This window comes from Suncus etruscus, chromosome 16 (assembly GCF_024139225.1).
Source record: "Suncus etruscus isolate mSunEtr1 chromosome 16, mSunEtr1.pri.cur, whole genome shotgun sequence".
Taxonomy (NCBI): Eukaryota; Metazoa; Chordata; class Mammalia; order Eulipotyphla; family Soricidae; genus Suncus; species Suncus etruscus.
The window spans coordinates 54,710,054-54,732,474 of NC_064863.1; the positions used below are offsets into that span (position 1 = coordinate 54,710,054).

The 22,421-nt window shown below is 31.6% G+C and overlaps 1 protein-coding gene and 1 non-coding gene across 7 annotated transcripts in view; both read right to left on the reverse strand.

Annotated features, from left to right (window-relative positions):
* EPHA5 (EPH receptor A5) overlaps window positions 1-22,421 on the reverse strand; it is a 320,717-nt gene that overhangs the window by 148,652 nt on the left and 149,644 nt on the right. The gene's annotated exons all lie outside the window — the stretch shown is intronic.
* Window positions 1,099-1,232, reverse strand: LOC126032753 (small nucleolar RNA SNORA51). The gene has a single exon (XR_007503967.1). It is a non-coding gene; the product is annotated as a small nucleolar RNA SNORA51 (small nucleolar RNA).

The window sequence follows — 22,421 nt, forward strand, 5'->3', positions numbered from 1 at the left end:
ATTTTTCCATTTGGTAGTTCATTTTTCTTCCAACAGTTGGTGTTGAACAACACTTTTCTTGGCAATAGAATATAGATGTAAACAAGAAGACAGCCATACTTTGATGAATCTTCTATGTACTACACCAATAATTGTAAATATGATTAGGGTAAGAAAGGTAAAGAGCATGGGAGTATATTATAAATTGTCAAAGAATGTCCTTTAGGAAGCAGTCTTTGAAGACAGGTAAAAGAATCAAGTAAATTATATATTTAATCTAAAACATAATATTTAAATTGGAGTATCACCTGTAAGGCACAATTAAGGCATAGCCGAACCAAATTCTAGAAAATAATGAAACAGGTAGAATACACAGAGGAAGATAGAGTCTAATAGAAAATTGACCAAAGACATAATAAGCCCTGAGCATAACCAGGTGTGCCAACAAAAGAAAACAAACTAAACAGACAACAAAACAAAAATTGTGTGTAAGATAAAATTTAGACAGCAATGAACAATGACAACATAATTATAAAAAGTGGGAGATAAAGAACAATGACAACATTATTATAAAAATGTGGGGATTAGAAGAGACATAATAGCAGTGCTGAAGAGTTCTGGACATACCAGTAGTGAGGCTAGAATAACTTTGGTCATCAATACTAGAAACTAATTGTATCTATCTGAATGATAATAAAACGTATAAGGAATATATAAATGTGTGTACATGTACAATCATGATCTATGCTTGCATATTTTCCACTTGGTAATAGACTCTAAATAGGTAAAGATCTGTGATCTAGCCAGATGTATTTCTGTTGTTAAGCAGACAAAAGAGAGCACTGATTAGATATTAGACAAAAGAGGTTAGGAAAATAAATATAAAATATTTGAGATAAACATTTATTTTTTTGACTGCTATCATTAAACTTATTTTTTTAGAATCAAAAGGTAACTATCTACACAAGAATTCATTTTAATATCAGTAGATATTCCTCTAGAAATGTATAAAGAGAAATTTTTTGCTCATTTTATAAACTTTTTCAATATCCCAACATAATAAGTATTCATAAAATATAATTTTATATAAATTTCAACATTTTCATCATTGCTTAAAATTTTTGTCCCCCCCCTTCACAATACAGATCAGGCAAAGGTCCTGATTTGAAGTGTATACGGGGAGTATTTACTATACCTCCTCTTTCTATACAGTCAGTGTAAAGAACACCGCCTGTGGTACATTGCTTAAATTTTTAATTCAAACATTTTATATCCATTATAGACTATATCTGCTGTTTAATTATTAGGCTGGATGATTTCTTTTTATAAATCAAAGAAAAGCTTACAGGCTTTGATATGTAGTGTTCATTTTTTTTAGAAAAATATAGTGAAATGTGGCTTGGATAACTCATATCTGTATGGTCACAAAATTAGTCCCATTTTGAAGCATGTGGTAAATGAAGAACAACAACAAAAAATCACAAAGGGACAAAAACATCTGATATGTTTATTATCAAAGTATATTTAAGGTCTGGTTCAGAATCGTAGCCTTCACAGTTAAAGTAAAAATAGTATTTTCTGTTAAGAACATTTTGTCCTGAACCACTTGCACATTTTATCTTAGAATTAGCTCATGAGTCAATATTAATTCTCAAGAAAAATTCTATTTCCTTCAATCTGACAAAAAAGTAAAGATTAAATATGTAATGTTTTAGAATATGTAGTGAATAATAATGTGTATTATGAATTTATTTGTCATTACATTTTAATCACCTTAAAACAAATAAAATATATTTATTACTCGAATAAAATAATTATTTTCAAATTGATTATTCACTTTAACTGAGAGTTTTGCAGTATATGTCTTTGTATATTTGTGGGTTTTTTTTAGGGGCCACAAATTACTCTGTTCAGGTTTTACTCCTGACTGTACTCGGATCTTATGCCTGGCAGACTTTGGTAATGAAATGTGATGCCCACAATAGAACCAGGTCCAGTCCATATGTGCAAAGCAAAAAGGTATTCACCCTAAAATCCCCAGTCCCAAGCATTATTCTTCTTTAAAACACATAGAAATGTTTTGGAATATTAGCTATAGCAAATGTTTGAAAATTACACTTTTAAATAAACAAAGTAGAAAATAAAGTACTGCTTTGATAATGTGTAAAATGTGTCATTCTAACTACAAATATAAACATGTAAAGGAATTATAGAAGACCTATTATACCAAAAATTGTTTTAAAACACTTTTCTCCAAATCATACGTTAAAAAGTAATGAAATCCAAGTCATTTTGCAAGTGTGTAATTCCTATCTATGAAATGTTTTTTGGAATTGAGGTTTGACCCTCATTTTCAGTATGCAAATGTCCTACTGAGCTTCAAATTACTGGTAAACAATTTTAGATTTTATATGCAGGTGCATAATTCTTTGCATGGAAAGTCCGTATACAGAATGACTACATAAAATATGTTCTTTATCAAGATTTCAAAAAACTTCATCTACTAAGCAGTAGGCATTTTATCTTATAGCATCATATACTATTATGTATATATGTTTGGCTCACATTAGCTTTTTTCTTATCTTAATATAATCAGTTTTGTGGTATTATTCAACTATCCCTGCTATTTATTGTCATTCTGCCTATCAGACTATCTCAATTTTATAGCCATCATGCTCCTATATTTTTTCAGAATGTACAACAAGCAGAAAAAGAAAGATAGAACAGCAATGACTTATTATGGATCTCAGGGGTGATTAGAATACAAGTTCTATTTTTTTAATATAAAAATTTAGTTTTTAAGGCTATGATTTAAATATAAATTAGATGATAGTTTTAAAATATTTTATGTTGTCACTTTATAATTACCATACTGACACTATCTCTCCATTCTTTCCCTAGTGAACACACAAACACACACATATAACACTAGTGTTGGGAAGCTGAGTAAAATGATCAAAATCCAAAAAATTTTATTAGCATAATAACTGTATTAAAAGTTCAGGGGCCAGAGCAATGGTACAAGTGGTAGGACATTACCTTTTACGCATCTGACCTAGGAAGAACTGCTGTTAGATTCCCTCCTAAGTCAGGAGCGATTTCTGAGCACATATCCAGGAATAACCCCTACCACATATCCAGGAATAACCCCTTAATTATACAGTACAATACCTATCAACCTGTCTATGGTTGTACAATCACAGTGTAAAGATGAAGGTCATTATAAGAGAACCAGTTAACACATAAAGCAGTCTCAAGGATGGTCCTAGTAGACACTTAAACAAGTCCATTTTTTTGTTGCAGAATAGTAACTTCTATCTAAAAATCCATACTTTGAGACTTGAGGACTATAGAACATTCCAAGTGTATCCTAAACATTCTCAAGAAATCCAGGCTACTATTACCAGGATATGGTTATAATTTTTCTCCATACTCTGTTCCACACAGTAACTATTTCAATCCCTAGTAACTTCTTTGGTTAGAAGAATATGGCTTTTCTTGTTTGTCTAAATAAATCAGTTCGTACAGACCTGTAATGAGATGTGCTTTGGAAGTTGTGTTGAGGTTTAGTTATCCCTCAGTTCCCAAAAGGGAAGATATGTCCATACCCCTATCCAGAGAGGATAGGAGAAGCTAGTTCATTAACAATTCTCTGTGATAAATAATCCACACTGATATGGAGAATATAGCAGGCAAGAAAACTCACACTGCAAGCTGTTCACCCATTGGCCAGTTGCTCCAACACACAGACAACAAGCCTAGATGATAGCCACAGCTAAGGCAGACCTACCTAATTTAAAATCTTAGTAAATTTTGTTTTTATTGACCTAACATAAAGAAAATATTTCATAAATTTAATACTTAATTTCTTACCATGAAAAATACTATATCTTATAATAAATATGTAAAATATAATGGGAATATGTATGGTATTAAATAGATATATGTATCTAATATATATACCTATATATGTGCAGTTTAACTGAGATTAAGTACCAGCATATAATATATTAAAATGATTTTAGTTACTATAATAGGAGTCATCAAGTTTATATATCTCTAGGTCCATCCACTTTTAACACAAGATATATTTGTTTTTTACAATTAAAGGATTATAAAATTTGAGACATCATTAGAAGAGATTGACTAATGGTTTATAAAATGGTATATAAAAATACAAAAAGCAATGGTAAATTGTCTCCTCTCACTTTCTTTTTTTCATTGATGGAAATACACTATCATGTAAGTGAGAAAAATTACAATGTTTCAAAAAACTAAAATCTAGTGAAGGAAGCTATTAGGACTTCAATTCTCTCCCTACATGTCTCCTCCTCTTTATTCCTTTGATCCGTTGAACTCCCATATCAAGATATTTTTACAGTGAAAAACCTACAGAACTACTACTTAAGAAAGAGCATTTGGTATGAATGTGTTTATTTTCAGCTCTCACAAAATACTTATTTAGAAGCTTTAATCCTCATTATGATAATAAGATGCTATTTAGAGTGCCTCAATGTGATAATGTGATGATATTTAGAGATAGGTTCTTTGGGAAACAATTAGAGTAAAATGAGGTCCTGAGAGTTAAGACCTCATGATGGAATTAATATTTTAAAAAGAAAATTTTCCTCTCACCTCTTTTTCTAGTATATCACTCTTCTGCTTCAATTTTCAGCCTAACACATAATTACTGAAGTGCCATGTATATAAATAAAAAGTTGAGTCAAATTATTTTGCCAAAATGTATGAGTGCTACTTGCCAGACATGTGGTATTTAATAGTATAAGAAAGGTTGAAAAGAGATTTTAGTAGGTGTTAAAATAGTTAATTTGCAAAACAAAAGAAAAATTTTCAGTAGAAGAAATGATAGCATTCATGTTATGGATATGAATGAAGTAATGCCAATGATTTAATAAGAAGAAACGTAATAAATTAATAAAAATTAGACATGTTCAGTATTGCTGAGAATCTGGTGACGAATAAAGATTTAAAAGAGATAAGTTTCTTATTACTTAGGGATATCTAATGTATGTTAAATAGAACATGAATCTTATCCTTATATTTTATGGAAAAGAAAGGAACCTGAAAGGTTTAAGCCAAATGAGAGGAGGAAATTGAATTAGGAGAGGAGGTCAAATAGGTAATGGGAAATTTTCTTGTAAAGCACTTTCAGTTTAATCAGAGTAGATATAATAAGATATTAAGGAATATTCTAACAGTCATCATCTTGAGAAATGGATTTATAGAGAAAAAATAAAAAAATAATTAAGAGGTTACTATTGAATTCTAAATAAGGTAGATACTGACTTTTATCTAAGATGGTAAAAGTGGAAGCAATATAAAAGCATTAGATAATATATTGAAAGATATAGAAAGAGTATTTGCTGATTATGAAGTACAAGATAAAAAGATAAGTAAGGAGGTACTGAGAAAATAAAAGGAAGAAAGAGTTCTCTGACTTAATATTAAAGTTTGCAGAAGGTTCAGATTTCTGGAAAAGATCAGGAATTTCGTATATGATAGATATATTAAGAGACGTGAACTATTTGAGTGGAGATATAAACTATGAAGAAACTCATTCTCATACCCTTTATTCCCTTTGTTATCTAAAGGAAATATTCATACATTGTCCCACTCGTAATAATTTTTATTCAAAGAAAGCCAAATAGGGGCTGGAGAGACAGTGGTGGGTAGAGCACTTGCCTGGATCACAGCCTACCCAGGTTCAATGACTGGCATCTCATATGGTATACAAGCTTATAAGAAGTGAGTCTTGGAGTAATCCCAAAACACCCTTATTTGTGGTCCAAAACCAACCAAATAAACAAAACAATTTTAAAAAATAGCCAAGCTAATATTGCCCGAGAAACGTTTTCACATTTTATCTTCAAGCTGTAAAATCCTGCACTTAGTGAAAAATATTATTTTTTAAATTTTGAGCCACACACACAGCAATGCTGTAAAGATAGAGTGTTTAGTATTAAAGCCAGGCCTCCTGCATGCAAAGTAATACACTATTCCTTTCAGCTACCTCCTTACCCTTCTTTATATAATTTTTAATTGAATCATATCGAGATACACAGTTATAAAGTTGTTCATATTTGAGTTTCAGTCATATAATGCACAACTTCTTCAGTATATATTTCCCACTACCAATGTCCTCCATTTTCCTTCTGCTTCCCACCCCCACACCATGCTCCTTGCCTCTATGAAAGATACGTTTCTTCCTCCCCTCTCTACTCTCTCTGACTTTTGGTTTTAGGGCCACACTTGGCAGTGCTCAGGGCTTATTTATTTTTTTTAGGGCCACACCTGTTTGATGCTCAGGGGTTACTCCTGGCTAAGCACTCAGAAATTGCCCCTGGCTTGGGGGGACCATATGGGAAGCCAGGGAATCGAATCACGGTCCTTTCTTGGCTAGCGCTTGCAAGGCAGACACCTTACCTCTAGCGCCACCTCGCCGGCCCCTACTCTCTCTGACTTTTCTTTTTCCTTTTAGACATGAGATATTTTTTTATCAGAATAATGTCTTACCATACTGAGTTCTTGGAAATGTAGATTTGGGTAAAAAATAAAATCGTTATTAAAAGAAAGTATTGTTTGCTGGGCAGCCTTATTTGATTTCCAGAACTGCATAGTTCCCTGAGCAATGAAGAAAACAAGCGATAAGCACAGAACAATCCATGAACACAGAAGTATTAATAGTCCAGGAATATCACTAGGTATGGCCCAATCCTACTCAAAACTGATATGGAAATTTACCAAAAAATTTCATATCAACAGTGCAAAAGTTAAAAATAAATTTTTGAAAAGTGATCTTCATAATTTCACACTTAAAGCTTTTTATTCAATATGAACCTATCAATATGTATAAATCTAGCAATTGTTACTTAATGTCAATATTACATTGTCAAATATAGATGAATCTACATACAGAATAATAAAAATATAATAACCATAAAACCTACTTGTTTTGTTTTTTTCAAACTATCCTAAGATAAACATTAAAATCTTTCTATTAGCTAAATATGTGGGATGAGGGTGAAACTTACTTTTCAAAGACAAAATGTATGATGATTTATTAGAACTGAGTCTTCTGTCTTGTGATCTGACATGGCCATGCATACATGGCTCTGAATCTTCAGAGAAAGATGATTTCCAAATTATGAAGTGGTTTGTAAAATTGAAGTAATTTGTGGTAAGAAATAAGGCATTTGGGAGAACTTACTGTTATGATTTATTTCATGTGTTTTAGATCTACTTAAGTTTTGAGGGCTCAAAAATTGATAGTATGGGGCTGGAGCAGTGGCACAAGTGGTAAGGCATCTGCCTTGCCAGCGCTAGCCTAGGACGCATGATGGTTCAATCCCCTGACATCCCATATGGTCCTCTAAGCCAGGAGCAATTTCTGAGAGTATAGCCAGGAGTAACCCCTGAGAGTCACTGGGTGTGGCCCAAAAACCAAAAAAAGTAATTTTTTTGATACTAATGTTCTTAGAAAGCACTACATATTCTTGATGGAATTTAACTGATGTAAGTATATACACAGCATCTTTTAATTTTTATAATCAATTTTTAGAGATATGAAAATTTATATTAAAACTGAAATGAAAAACTATTGTGTATATTATTTGAATATTCTGAGCATGCCAAGTCTTTTACAAGTTTTCTTTCTTTAAGATAATGGAAGCTGGGGTCTGGAGAGATGGAATGGAGGTAAGGCAATTTAACTTTCATGCAGAAGGACGGTGGTTCGAATTTCTATATGGTCCTCTGAGCCTGCCAGGAGCGAAATCTGAGCATGGAGCCAGGAGTAACCCATGAGTGCTGACAGGTGTGACCCCAAAACCAAAAAAAAAAAAAAAAAAAAAAAGAATAGTGGCCAGAGAGATATCATGGAGGTAAGGCATTTGCCTTTCATGCAGAAGGTCCTTGGTTCAAATCCCGGCATCCCATATGGTCTCCTGAGCCTGCCAGGAGAGATTTCTGAGCGTGGAGCCAGGAATAATCCCTGAGCACTTTAACTCTTTTGCAATAATAGGGAATTTAAAAATCTTAACTTCACATCTCTGGATGTGTATAAGATCCCAAATTTTCAGTGCCATTCCACTCATCAAAAGACATATACATTTTCATCCTACTTCTAGTTTTCTCACTTCAAGTAACTACCATAAATAGCTCTTATCAAATTTTTGAGATAGTTTTGTGAGAATTCATTTGCTTTAGTTAGGCATATACCACTGATGAATTACATCATACAATAAATGTCCCATTCTTTGCTAATTCAATTGATGAATTACATTACCCAGAAGGTTCCTACACTTCATTAACTGATTTAGCACAATGATTTAAAACAATCTATTTTGCACCAAAAGCCACAATTTCATCTCTTTCTATTGCTTAGCTATATTGCATCAATGTTATACTCCAGTTTGTCTATAGTCATCTATAGGTTAGCAATGAAGTAGATTCCTTTTTGGTTATTGTCAATAAAGGTCCTATAAACTTTACTATAAAAGTGCAAATACCCATTTTTATTAGTTTTAAAATACATTGGATAAACAATAAGAAACATGTCATATACATTTTCTAAGAGCAAATAAAGAGAATTTCCATACCATTTCAAAGAGTTTGAAATAACCTACACTAACAATATCTATTTTCCAGAGTTCTAATTACTCATGCTTGTTAAAAACTGCTTCAATTTTAATACTGATAAGTTCACAAATATAAGGTGTTAACACTTGATGTTTTTGATTTGCATTTCCTTAATAAGTTATACCATGTGATTTTAATATATTTGAGACTCATCTCATATTTATGTAGTTTTGGGGATACATACTAATGCTTAGTCTTGTCTTTTTTCATTAGTTTCCAATATACTCACTGAATTTTAACATTATTTATTTTTAAAATTAACCATGTCAGATAGATTATTATATACTAATATTTCTTCCTAATTTCTAAATTGAAGTGTGTAGATAGGTGTGTGAGCATAAGAAGAGAATATCTTTTATTGTATAAAAGCTTTTAACATTTGATTTATTATGCTTTTCATTCTTCTTTTTGTTTTCATTAACAATGGACTAGAGTTTGAAAGACATCTTTGATGTTTAACTACTGAGAGTGTATTTATAGTTTCAGAATTTATATTCAAGTATTTAACCACTTTGATTTTATTTTAATGTTCATAAGTAGAGATCTGGTTACAGTCTTTAAATGTGGAAAGCTAGTTTCTCAAAAAAATTGCTTAAGAGGCTTACTTTCTCCACTGAATGGATTTAACTCCCTTTTCACAGATTAGATATTTATGTATGTATGGACATATTTCTAAACTCTTAACTATTTTTCTTTTTTTTTGTTTTGTTTTTTTTTTTTGTTTTGTTTTTAGGGCCACACCCATTTGATGCTCAGGGGTTACTCCTGGCTAAGCGCTCAGAAATTGCCCCTGGCTTAGGGAGCCCATATGGGATGCGGGGGGATCAAACCGCGGTCCTTCCTTGGCTAGCGCTTGCAAGGCAGACACCTTACGTCTAGCGCCACCTCGCTGGCCCCTTAACTATTTTTCAATGGCCAATTTTTGTCTTAATACCATATTGTTTGATATCATAATTTTGCAAAGCAGTTTGGAGTAAGCATTGAACTCTATTTTTGTCAAACAGAATTGATTTAACAGAGAATTTTCTATAAAATTTAAATTTAAATAAATATTTTTTAATTTTTGAATTTCAATACAAAATTTAGAATTTGTTCATATTTCAAACATCATGCACATTTGGAATACATTAATAATTAAACTAGTATTTACATTTTAATATACTGTATGATTTATCATAGAAAATAAAATATTCAATGAGAACCACTTATAAAATTTCTACATTAACAAAAAATAACAAAAACTGGGTCGAAGTGATAACATGGAGGCAAGGCATTTGCCTTGCATGTAGAAGGACGGTGGTTCAAATCCCGGGATCCTATATTGTCCCCTGAGCCTGCCAGGAGTGATTTCTGAGCAGAGAGCCAGGAGTAACCCCTGAGTGCTGCCGGATGTGACACACACACACACACACACACACACACACACACACACACACACACACACACACACACACACAAATGTCCACATGATTAAATCGAATTTTACACATATATCATCTCATATTTCTTAGTCTTTCTATCCTTATCTTTAAAAATAATGTCTACATAATTACATACACAGCCATTTTTTTCTCTTTTATTTTCATAATTCCTGAAAAATTACTATTATTCTTGGTCTATGTCAAATTATTAGCAAACCATCATAAATCTCTTTTCAGATCCTTTTCTCTATGATATTAACTCTTCAGTGATACCCTTATCTCACCCACAAGTCCTCCTACCACAGGGCTTATATGGCCTAACTCTGTCACTTTTCACATTATAACTTGTGTCATATTTTCTTTTGAATAATAACTACTTCACAGAATTATCAGTAGTATTTTTTTAAAACTTCCTTTTGTGAGAAAACAAATTTAAGTTTCTTAGCAACTGACTACTAAAGAGTAGAAAAGGATCAACGTATATACAGTATATCTGTACAGCATATATACATGTGTTTATTTTCCACATTATCTTTAAGATTAAAGACAAAAATGAGATGAAAAATGGAAAGTGTATTTAATATCTTATTCCCCATTGTATTATATTGTCACCCTACATTTACCATTCTGTAATAATTAAGTTTCTTTTAAAATGAAAAAAATATCAGTAACTTGAAAATTAAGCTTAGTGGAAAGGACAAACCTAAACTCTATGGTTTCAAAACTTGAAAGTAATTTTTGATTTGATTTGCCTAACAAGGTAGCAAAAGTAAACACTGCCCTTCCTCTAGATTATGTAAACCAGCTACTCTTCCCATGTTGACTAATCTATTTCCTAGTGCTTGTTATCAACATGTTATAAAGCGCTAGCCTGTAACAGCTTCAGCAGCAGCTGCTCTACACAGTCTGTGTTGCTCAGATTTAGATATGCCAGAGCTTTCTTTCTGATGCTGATACTAAAAATCATTATGTTACCTTAATTTTCATACATTTGAACCTAATAATTCATCTACAATTATCCTCATTTGACACATAACCATAAATTTCAAAACATATTTGCAAATTTTTTTTATTTATTTTTTTTTTAGTTTTTGGGTCACACCCGGTGGTGCTCAGGGGTTGCTCCTGGCTGTCTGCTCAGAAATAGCTCCTGGCAGGCACGGGGGACCATATGGGACACCGGGATTCGAACCAACCACCTTTGGTCCTTGATCAGCAGCTTGCAAGGCAAATGCCGCTGTGCTATCTCTCCAGGCCCATATTTGCAAATTTTTAACTTTAGCCAATAGAAAAGGTCTGTTTTCACTAGCTAATTTAACCATGACTGAGAAAAAGATCTAAGGGTCCTCTCTAATGTGATCTATATATTGCAAGGAGACTTTGGTCATAAAATGTTCCAATATGTACTTCTTTTGGCCCTGGGAATTGAGTTCAAGGACTCATACATGTGAAGCAAGGGCTCTTAATTATATTACTAACCAAAAGATGTTCTCATTCTTTAAGACTATTTCATGACAGATTTTTTTTTCTGCTTTCTACCTGATGTGTTTGTTGTCCCCTCAATGTAACTAATGATTGTAAATGAACTGAGTGAATATATAACCAATAACAGTAAGCAACATATTCAAAATCATACATTTCTTACACTTTCTGTATAATTTCATCTATTATCCATATAGAAAGTATGGACTTTTGTATATTAACACGTTGTTAAAAATAATTTTGACCCAACAACAATAATCTTAATCTTTATGTCTCTAAAAATAGAGACAAGTAAGCTTGTTATCAAGTATCTCATCCTCTGAATTTGTGGCTAATGGAAAGTAAATGTGAAGTATAATACAGTTAATCTGATATATCTTATATGATCTTTCTTAAAACAAATATATATCTGACTTATTTATCAGGTATTCTTCAATTACTGTACCAAAATCAATATAGTGCTGATGAAACTCATGATGGCCTCAGAGCTTTGGCTGTAACACCACTTTCTTCTATTCACTGTAACTTTTTCATACTTTATGTCATAAGTTCTCATTAATTCTTCACTTTTATTTGCTATTTTACTAATTCAAAGCAGTTGAAATGACTTAAAGTAAAAAGCAGAATTGACAGGATAATTTCATATTCAATATTTATTTTAAATAACATAAAATAAATATTGCCCAAGAAGAGAGAGTATAGCAAAGGAATATAAATAATAAGCATGGTTAACAAAAAAGAGGCAGAAATTAATGGTGAGCAGATGATCATTAATTTCAGATGTCAGTGAACTTAATTTTTTTATGGTCTAGTTTCTTTGTCCTTAATATAGTTACAAAATATTAAAAAGAGTTGGTAAACTGATATAATGAAGATAATCAAAGAGTACATTTACATTATGTATGTGTAGTATAAACTTTGTGAAATTATATTACATTATAAATAATATTTCATTATTTGTATTTTATTTCCTATATTAAATGCTTCTAGTAGGTCACAAAATAGTATACCATAAAATTAAACACCCTTCCTTTGTTCTATGATTTTCAAGTAAAATAAAACTTAATTATTTATCATTTATGTAATATAACATTGATGCATCACTTAATGATTTAGTGGTAGATATAAAAACAAAAGCAGTAGTTTTTCAGTTGGCTTAAGACATCACATATTTCTGATTTTGTAATAGAGGGAAACTGGTTAATTTTTTTATAATTTTTGACAGTCATTGTAGATAATAAGTGACAAGAAGCCTAACTGGGATAAAAGGTACAGTTTAAGAGAAACCAAATTCTTTTGCCATGAGCTGTAAAATATGTTTTACCAGAAAACGTGTAGTTTTCAATCAAGTGTAAATGATCTCATGCCATACAATAGTTTCCCTTATAAATTGCTCACATATTAGAAATTAGGATCTGTCAAGATGGAGTAACAGCTTTATAAAATAAAATATCTGTAATAAAATGTACACCCTGAATAGCTTTGATGAATTTTTATATTGTTCTTGATTTTCTGTAGTTGCTTCTAGTTCCTCCTGAGATAAAGGCAGACTACTGAGAGATTTCAATACACAGAATACCCACAGGCATGGTTTCTGGTTCAAAGGAGACTTTTCTAACCTAGAACAAAGAATGGTGGATGGTCTACTTTAGTATCCCAGGGGATAGTATTATTATGCCAGGGCCACAAGAAATAATCATTTGAAAGCTTAGAGGCCAAAATAAATTTGTGACATATCTAGAAATAATTAAAAACAATTGACTAGAGTATCAACATTTTCTCTTATATGCACAGTTGCAAACATCTTTACAAACCTTACTAAAATCTGCACTGTTTTCAGAATGAATTTCTCTTTTACTATATCTCTGACTAAAAAGTAATATCAAAAGCATAAAAAATTAAAAGTATATATAGACAGAGAATTGCTTCTGCAATTAAAATATTCATGGGCATACTTTCTAAAGATAACATTGTCCAATGGTAATATCAAAAGGGAAAGGAGTATACAGATGATGTATAGCACAATGTAAAGCACAAAATGTAAAGCACAAAATAGATAATGCACTTTATTTATTTAATCAGAGAACTAAAGGGGTTAATGTGTGTTTTCTTCCAAGTTGACTTGCGATATAACATATTGCAATATTAATATTTGTTGTCATATACTTTTACATTTAATACATTATTCTCAATATCACTAATTAAGTTACATATTATTATAAAATCACTTCTTTATACATTTACAGCTTTTAAAAGTTTTAAAAGTTTTCAGCTTTAAAAGGAAATGGCTATTTTCATCTCAAAATTATGAATTTATAGATATGAGTGTTATAAATATTTGAATATACCTGTAAGGAGTCAATCAAATTTCACTCTATGTATTTTATTTGGTGTGCAATTTCTCATGCTTAATTTAAATAAAATTCTGATAATTTTTCTGTTAAAGAAAAATAATTCACATTTTCTGAAGAGATAAGACAAATGTATAATAGGTAAAGAAATCAAGTTTGAGTAAATATACTGTATATTTGTCACCTTTATAAACTAAAAGAGGAGTGTGATAATTTTTACACTTAAGAGGTTATAAATCTTTGAAGAGATATATGTTTTACTTCACAATAATCTATATAATCACAAAACACATGTTTGTGGAAGGTAGTTTCTGCTATTTATTTTATTATTAAAAGTGTCTGTTAAAGGGGGACTTAAAAATGTCTGTGACATTCAGTTACCTCCTGAGTTTTATGCATTTATCTACAGTATGTATTCTATATTCATCAAGATGAAACTATTGGGTGGGACAATAGTCAAGCAACTATAGTGATTGCCTTGTATGCACAACCCTTATTGTATTGTGAACCCAGCAGGAGTGAGCTCTGAGTGCAGAACTAGGAGTAAGCCCTGTGCACTAAAAAGTATGCCCCCAAAACAAGACAAACAATAAACAAAAATAAAATAAAAATGATAAAGCAGTTTTGGACAGTGAATGAAAATTTTGTTTTGGGGCCATAGCCCTGCAACAGAATGGTAAAACATCTGCCTTGCCAGTGCTACCTAGGACGGGTCGCTGTTCAATCCCCTGGCTTCCAATATGGTCCCTCAAGCCAGGAGCGATTTCTGAGCGCATAGCCAGGAATAATCCCTGATTTTTTCGGGTGTGGCCCAAAAAGCAAAAAAAGAAAAAAGAAAAAAAGAAAACAAAATATTGTTCTATTGTTCTATTAGCTACTATAAGACTATTAATTCGAGAGTTAATAAAGTATTGAAAGGAATTAAGTCATTTTATGACTATGATTTACTTAAAAGTGTTATTTGATTTATTGTATTTCTGATAAACGCATAACTTTTTTTTTTGGGGGGGGTCACACCTGGCAGCGCTCAGGGATTACTCCTGACTCTATGCTCAGAAATCGCCCCTGGCAGGCACAGAGGACCATATGATATGGGATGCCAGGATTGGAATCACCATCCTTTTGCATGTAAGGTAAGCGCCTTACCTCCATGCTATCTCTCCAGTCTCAAAAACTCACAACTTAGTACACCAGTCTCTTTCACAAGTCTGTTAATTGTGTTTAAGAACAATAGTGTAATATCACTGAAAACTGAAAGACCTAAATTTTTCATTAATTTCATATTTCTTTACTTGTTTAGAGTGAAACATCTGGATAAAATCTACTTTTATCATATCTATAGCAGTTATCATTTTGTTACACACAAGTCTCTTCTTGCTCTTAAAGTTTTACTGATATACATCTGTGACACATTTTAGTGTAGCACTACACCCATTGGAAACATTTAAAAGATATTTACTATCCTCTAAAGAACTGTGATTTCTGACTTAAAGTGTTCACATTTAAAAGCACAGACTTTCTCAAATAAAAAAAAAACACACAGAAAGAAATAAAAACACAATGACCTTACTAAAGCAAACAGATTCATTTTCACAAAGAGAATTCTCTTGGTATACATAAACATGGCTCAATGTAACAATGAATAATAAAAATAGAGCATATCCAATTTCTTCATTTTTTTGTCCTTCAATTAAGTAACACGATCTTTTCAGAATCATGTTTTTTACACAGAACAAAGATATTAGAATATCTGTTGGCAGTTGGCTACTATTTAAAGTACTGAGAATGAAAGAATGAGTAGAACTTTTTTGAATTAATTTGCCAAATAGTGGGTAAATTGCCCTTTCTGAATTCATATTTACTTATATAAAATAAGATATAAAGAATAATTATCAAAGATAAAACAAAACTATTATAACAAAGATAAGGCAAAATAAAACAAAAATTAGCAAAAATAAAAATCATTTATAGACACAATAAAATTTGTATTGTAAGGAATCCTACTTAAATTTAATCTCAATACTTGTTTTGGTGGCAGATATTTGGTTATTTATTCTTTGGTATATCTATACCGTATAAAAGTTAAAAAATAAAAGTACATGACAATAATCACAATTTATTAATAATAATTTAGCAATGATTCTACTTTTAGCAAGTTACGTTTTATTTGGGGGGGCATACCCAGTGATGCTCAGGGGTTACTCCTGGCTCTATGCTCAGAAATTACTCCTGGTTTGGAGGACCATATGGGACATTGGGGGTTGGAACTGTGGTCTGTCCTAGGTCAGCCACATACAAAGCAAATACCCTACTGCTGCATCACCCCCTACCCCTTCAAGTTACTTTTTTTGTTAAACTAGACACCATGCTTAATTAACATGAAAATGTTTATAATAACATTTGTCAATATTAAAAAAAAATTGTGTGATCTCTGATATCTATTTAAAGTCACACGAAAGCCATACTTTGTATTTGCAGATTACCCACATTCAAATAGGCATCGAATAATAAAGTTCTGATCATTATCACATTGTGAGAAAAGGATAATATTTTTCCTAATTTAGTTATTTTTAGTATATAATTTATCTTAATTATAAAAGTGACTGGTCACTATGATACATATGCAAAATATATTAAAATGTAAATTAAATAAAATATTTTTTATTTAAACATACAAATGATGTTTTGGGAGCAATAGCTTCTCACAAATTTCACACTGCTAACAGTGATACTTTCTATTACTGGATAAAGACAGAAAAGGAAGGAAAAGAACAATTCCCAGTCTAGTTTCTCAAAGAAACCCATAAGGGCTAATGACAAAATTCGCATTCAGCACAGCAGGGGTACAGCAAACCCAATAGGGAAGACATGTGGAAGATCACTAAATTCAATGAGTGACAAAATAACTCAGAATGTTTAACCAGAAACAACCAGCTCATTAAATCGTCAGACAATGACTTTAGTAACACAAAGGTGAGGATGATGAATAAGCTCAAAGAAATGATGGCACAGATAGAGGGTGCAGCGTAAGAAAATATTAAAGCCCGAGTGAGAAAATTAGAAATGAAGAGTATGGCAATTCTTATGAAAAACTGAAAGAAGCTCTGAGCAACAGAATAATAGCAGCTGAAGAAATAATGGAGGAACTCCTAGATTATATGGAGGAAACCAGTAGAAAACCACAGATGGTGGGAAAAAAAGCTGAAAAAGAATGGAAAGCACACTGGAGAAGTAAAGAATAAGATAAAGAGTAGAAAGGTAAGAATCATTGGAGTTGCTGAAAGACAACAAGCAATAAACTGTTTTTGGTGAAGAAACAATTAAAATTACAGATTAGAATGTCAAACATTTAGGAACAAAGACACAGACCAAGAGACTCAAAGGTTTCCAGCAAATATAGATTAAAATAGGAAGACTCTCAGCCATGTTGTGTTCAGAATGAGAAAATCAAAATATAGATTAATGAAAGCAGCAAAATTAAAGAAGGATAAACTTATGGAGCAAAGCCCATAAGATTTGCAGCAGATCTATCAAATGAGATGCAATGAGCCTAAAGAGAATTGAGAGATTTAATACCAAAAACTCAATGAATTGAATTCGTCACCAAAAATATACCTTCTGGCTAGACTATCATTCAGATTTGAAGGAATGATATAGGGACAAGAAACAGCTTAGAGAACTCACAGTTTTGAAAACAGTTCTGCAGGAATTATTTAAGGAGCTTCTTGTAAAAGGGAAGAAAAGCTCTTGTGCACTTGCCATTAAGTACGACATTCATTCATCTTGCTTACGTTTGCCCTTTAATCGATTAAGAAAAAAAGTTTGGGGGAGCAAGAGCTATATACAAAGGGTAGAAATTTCCCCTTCCATGTGGACCACCAGGTTTTGATGACTGATAATTCTTATATGGTCCCTAGAGCTCATCAGGAATGATTCCTGAATACAGAGTAAACCTGAGCAATGCTGGATGTACCACTTACCTCCCACCCCCTACTAAAACGTTTGTTTAGTTTACTCCTATCCTGATAATGGATCATTAGCATTTACAATTGTCCACTACATTTATTGGTACTGAATATTATATATCTGGTTGTTTCTTTACATTCATAGATAATTTTATCTACAACTTTTTACTTATCAGCTTAGAAACATAAACAATATCTAGAACATAAATCTTCTAACATAAAACTAATATATTCTTCAATCTTACTAAATTTTACATTTGTTGGGTTTATTTAATTTATGGAAATCTTTTTTTAATTAATATCTTTATTTAAACACCTTGATTACAAGCATGATTATGGTCGGGTTTCAGTCATGTAAAGAACACTCCACTTCACTAGTGCAACATTCCCATCACCAATGTCCAAAATCTCCCTACTTCCCACCCACCCCCTGCCTGTACTCAAGACAGGCTTTCTACTTCCCTCATTCATTCACATTGTTATGATAGTTTTAAATGTAGTTATTTCTCTAACTGCACTCATCACTCTTTGTGGTGAGCTTCATGAAGTGAGCTATAACTTCCAGCCCTCCTCTTTTTTGAATCTGAAAATTATTGCAAGAATGACTTTCATTTTTCTTAAAACCCATAGATGAGTGAGACTATTCTGCGTCTTTCTCTCTCCCTCAGACTTATTTCACTCAGCAAGATAGATTCCATGTACATCCATGTATGGGAAAATTTCATGACTTCCTTTCTCCTGATGGCTGCATAATATTCCATTGTTTATTTTTATCATGGTTTCTTTCACCATTCATCTGTTGAAGGCATCTTAGTTGTCTCCAGAGTCTGGCTATTGTAAATAGTGCTGCAATGTAATTCATGGAAATCTTAAAATTTAGTGTCACATAAATATCTTGGTATTATATTCCATTGTATTTATCTGTAAAAAATTAAAAAAAATTATAAGAATATCTATTATACATTTTGTAAAATTCTAAGAAATTAGCTGTATTCATTTGTATATGCAGGTGTTGCTTCCTCTACATTTAGAAGAAGAGAGATCTATTCCAAATATAAAATGAAGAAAGAATATTGAGTACAACAAATGATCTATGTAAATGGAACTCTAAGTTTGCCTGAAGTTTTACAAAACTGAGCTTACAGAGTGTTTTTGGGGATGGTGGGAGAAGCTGACAATCTGGCAATTGACTCAAAATAAAAAAGGCTGGACCAGAAAAGGAGTAAGTGAATACAGCAGGTAAATTTGCTTTTTATGTGGCCAACTCTACTTTGATCCTTGGTACACTATATTGTCCTCTATTCCATCAAGAATGATGCCTGAGCACTGAGAACTGTTGTAAGTGGCAGACCCACACCCTTCACCACCAAAAAAGGGAAGAAAAAGTCCATGCTTATTGTTGTTAGTATAGTAAATTTTAGCTATCAACTTGAAGTCAGATTACAAACTAATTATAATACTGTTACTACTACCAGCTGATGAGCAATATGCAAAATTATATTTGAATATAAATGTTCAGGATACAGATACTGGGGAGAAATATTTAGTGAATTCTGACTAAATTATACTGTTGAGAAACACTTGTCAAGAGACATATATTAAAATGTTTATTGGAACAATGAGGGGAATAGACAATCGACTAATGAAATCAAATCTGAAAATTCTGACCACAGAATTAACGTCACCAAGGAAAATATGGAGAAAATGGAAAAATGGAAGTAGATAGGAGGAGTGAGGAAGGAAGAAGGAACCTTGGCAGTGTAGTGCAGGAAACAAGAGTTGCTGATTGTGTTATTTTCTTAAATAGTGAAACATTAGAAAAATATTTAGTGGAATGCTTTACTGTAATGAAGCAAAAGATTTGGGTGCCAGAGTGATAGCAATGTGGGTAGGGCATTTGCCATGAACACAATTGACCCAGGTTTGAACCTCAGCATCACATATGGTCACCTGACCCTTCTGAGCACAGAGCCAGAGTAACCCTTGAGTGCCACCAGGTGTGGCCCAAAAACCAAAATAAAAGAACAAAAAACTGTATATTTAATCAAAGTAATATTTTCTCTAATTAATGGCAAAATAATATTTTTTATTTCCTACATTTATAAAATAACAAATATAACTAATATTTTTATATAATGACTTGGAGAAATACACACCATACACATAAACGTCAAATGATTTGGTTTCATGGTAGAGTTTATCTTTGGAGTGGTTAGGATTTGGAATAAACAGTTTCAGCCATATGTTCTAATGAAAGAATAAACAAAAAGGGGTCACACTCTGCCTTTTTAATATGAGTCAAATGACTCCTTATAGTTTGCACAAATAATCTGAAAGTGATATCTCCAGAACTAAAATGGTATATTACATAAGATTCTGCAAATTATTTTTAAAGTTTAAGCTAATTAAATAAATGATCAAGGTTTTAGTATTAGTTTTTCATTTATTTCATAATATTGATGGTAGTTGAGGGCCTCATCAGTTTAAAAGTAAACATATGATATCTGTCAATGGTCATATACAGAATATCACCCAAGACATTTTTTGCACAACGGCAGGAACCTTGTTATGACTGGAAACATGATTGTCTAAAGGAAGCAGAAATAAACACTACACATTCATAACATATTAGGTACTGTGAGTCAAAACAACATAGAATGGGCAACTTTTGTATTTAAGTTTAATAAATAAAATATAATATTAAATGGTTTAATTTTGACTATAATTCTGCAATAAAATCTTTAAGTTTAAGGAATTTAATTATTTAATATTTGCTGTATTCCTATGAAACGTGGTAAGGCCACTTTCTTCTCTAACTTTCTTTTATCCTAAAATTTGCCATGGTATCCCTAGTTGAATTAAAAGTTCTGTAAAAACTTCTCTCTGTATATTTATTCATTAAATTCATTCAGTAAATTCATTTTATTTCCATTAATATAGATATACTACACTCCCCAAAGTATTTTAAGACAATAGATAAATTATTGCTGCATTCTTGTCAACAAGTATATAAGGGGAATTACTTTAGCATCTGTTTGTTTCAGTTTTTTCCATCTTTGGTTATATCTGAATTCTAATTCTATTCATATTCTAGTAGTGAAGAAAAGTGGCCTGAAGCATCTTGGAAGAGAACACTAAATCAAGCAAATAATTCACTCTTCCCCAGTTCTACTGCTGATTTAAAGAGCATACCAGCCCTAATGCTTGAAAAGAATATACTGTCCGGCCAAATAAAGCAGAGGGGGCTTACTTCAAATTATAGAATAGTTTAGGGGACAGTGAAATTACAATTAACTTCCTGACCACAATGTCAGTGATAAACATTCTTGTGAGTGATGTGTCTGAGTAACTCAGTTAATGTAAAAGCAATTTTTAACTATTTTCAATTAAAACATGCCACAACTACAAAATTTAATAGTTTTAATTCATTAATCCCCCCTGATTTTATGTAAATATGTACCTAAAATGTTATTGTCAGCAATATGTAAGACACTATGATCAAAATAAAAATTATATTAAAAAACAGCTATATCATAAGAAACAGCAAAAGAATATTTAAAATAAATTTTCCCCACCCCTCAAAATCAATTTTTGAATTGAAATTGAAATCTAATTTCCAAACATTGGTCCAATGCTTGAAATAGTTATCAAACTATATTATTTTATCCAAGCAAATTTACAACATATAGAAACTATACTGATGGACTAATCACTATTGGTTATTTGTTTTATGAACTTTAATAACTTATAAGAACAATAATGTGTTCGCTCACATGCATTTCTGTATAATGCACACATGCAAAAATATGTGAGGTTATGTATATAACTCAGGTAGAGAAAAATGATTGTGTATATGTATATCACTTCTTTTAGTTGTGACAGCCATTATATTCATTACATATATATATCATAGATATATATTTAATATATATGTACATATACATATATTATATATGTAATGAATATGTGTAATTGATCAATAGACATCACCATTTAAAAAATCTCATTACAATGGGCCAGAAAGGTGGCACAAGCAGTAGATCATTTGCCTTGCATATGCTAATCTAGGATGGACATTGGTTCAATCCCCGAGCATCCCATATGATCCCCCAAGCCAGGAGTGAATTCTGAGTGCATAGCCAGGAGTAACCCCTGAGTGTCATCTGGTGTGGTCCAAAAACCAAAATAATAAAATAAAAAAAATATCTCAGTACAAGAGGAATGTCTCAACCTATTAATTATACAAATGTGTTTGAATATATAAAACTGAATGTAGAATATATACATACATAACCATTATTCTATAGTTATATGATTGGTTGGATTTCCAAAAATAAAATTAATGTAGTGACAGAAGTTTTAACAAAAATCTTTTATATAGCTAAGTGACCCATTCTTGTAATGTTTTGATACCATTAAATATAACATTAAGAAGTCATATTTTATCATGTAAAATAGTAACAATCACATAAATTTAGAGAGTTACCCAAATTAATACTTGTAGCTATTAATAAGTTAATTCACTACACAATAAAGTATATAAAACAATATAAAATAATATATTC